Source organism: Arabidopsis lyrata (genome assembly GCF_000004255.2).
Source record: "Arabidopsis lyrata subsp. lyrata unplaced genomic scaffold ARALYscaffold_4, whole genome shotgun sequence".
Classification (NCBI taxonomy): Eukaryota; Viridiplantae; Streptophyta; class Magnoliopsida; order Brassicales; family Brassicaceae; genus Arabidopsis; species Arabidopsis lyrata.
The window spans coordinates 13,355,989-13,357,978 of NW_003302552.1; the positions used below are offsets into that span (position 1 = coordinate 13,355,989).

At 27.3% G+C, this 1,990-nt stretch overlaps 1 pseudogene; it reads left to right on the plus strand.

The window, feature by feature from the left end:
- Positions 1–269: 269 nt before the first annotated feature.
- LOC110229274 lies at positions 270–590 on the plus strand (annotated as a pseudogene).
- The last annotated feature ends 1,400 nt before the right edge of the window (positions 591–1,990 follow it).

The following is a 1,990-nucleotide window of genomic DNA, read 5'->3' on the forward strand; positions in this document are numbered from 1 at the left end:
ATGAAACTGCCAATATCATTTTGTAACGTTATCTTCGCGATCTCTCTTTTTCATTAATTTCGTCACTCAATTCGGTATCTTAAAAAATTACTATCATTTATTTTTAAGTTTTTTTTTATATTTGATATAATACTCTTATCTTGTGCTTGTTTTACCTATTTTAATATTTTAAAATTAAATTGAGTATAAATTTAATTTTACGACAAATACATAATATTTGTATTACTATTAAATACATTAATTATATTAAAAATATTATACTAATAAATACGTCATTGTTGAAATGCAAATATGATGTCTCTGGCTTAGGATGGATTATTAGAGATTCAGTTGGGGTGTTTCATGTTTGTGGATTAAGCAAGTTTCAAGGACGCACTACAACATAGGAGGCAGAATGCACAATTCTTATTTGGGCTCTACAATCCGCCTGGGGTTTGGGATACGGGATGGTCGAATTCGACGGTGATAACCAAAATATAAACCGCATCATTAACGGCACGGCACCACACCCACGATTACAACACTACCTTGAAACAATTTGGGAATGGAGAAAACGGTTCACTTTGATCACCTTCAAATTTACACCATGAGAACAAAACATATGTGCTGATCTACTTGCAAAGAGAGCTAGGTCTGTAAACAACGATATTGATTGTCAACATTAATAAAGCTTTTGGAAAGAAAAAAATAATAAATAAATACGTCATTGCTTTGTATATAATTGTTGATATTCATCATTATACTTAACTCTTTTATTATGTATTTAAAATTATTTTCATTTATTATAAATAAATATGAATTAAATGATATTTTTAATACACTTTAATATTTTTTAAAGAAAATTTACATGTCTTGTTTAACATGTATTTTATCAAGCAAGTTTAATATTGACATTGACAAACCCGTGTATTCACCAAGTTTATTGTTCATCTAATTAATTTTTAAATAATTAGATGTAATTAACTATAAAATTAAATATATTGAAATAATTATTGGTGGGGTCTATCAGATAAACTTGGTGATAATGTAGACACCCTAAGAGGGGAGAAAACTCTATATATATATAGATTCACATATTTAAAGGTGCAGATTTGGTGGTATTTTGTTTGGAAAGAAAGTGTGAATATGAATCGGATGTTTATAAATGTTCTTAATAAAATATTATGTTGAGGAACAGAGAATAATGTTATTTTGCTGGAAAAAAAAAACAAATAGATGATTTTCATGAACATGGAGTAAGGTAAGGAAATAAATCTAAAGAGTTAGAGAGCAAACCTTTGCAAAATATGAATAGAGATTGAATTATAGGGAGCTAGAATTTATAGGATTAATTGACAAACTAACTCTTTCTCTTTGCAACTCCTTGAATTGTGAGGATTTGGAATATTAGTACTACTTGAAATAAAAAGAGAAAAACATAGATAAGAAACGAATATAAATAAGTGAAATAACATAGGAGAATATAGTTGTTTTATTTGAGACATGAAACGTGAGACGTTATTTATTGTTAGGTTTTTGTTGTAAACGTTTTATTCTTCTAAAATCAATTGAACATGTAATAAATGCATGAGAACTACGTTTTGGTTTAGAGTTAGACAAATAAAAATCTAATTATGTTTGTTTTTTCATTCAAAACTTTACATCTCAATTTCCTAAAAATAAGAAGACGTTACAGAAGAGATTAGACTTAAGCTTTGATTAAATAGAATAATTGAGAATTAATGAGAAGTGTGGACAGGTGTCGAATGTACATGATGCCAAATGTCGTCGTGTTATGCAACGATGAATGAAAACCTTCTCATATTATATAAGATATTTGTAAATACCATATCATGTATTAAGTGTTACATGTGTTATCTTTGAATATTCTTCAAAGTTGTATATCATTCAAAATTTGTTTTGTAATACATTAGTTTTTTCTTTAAACAGATTTTTTGACTCTAGGTTATCAATATGATTGATTATAAGTCATATATGTATTTTTGGCATC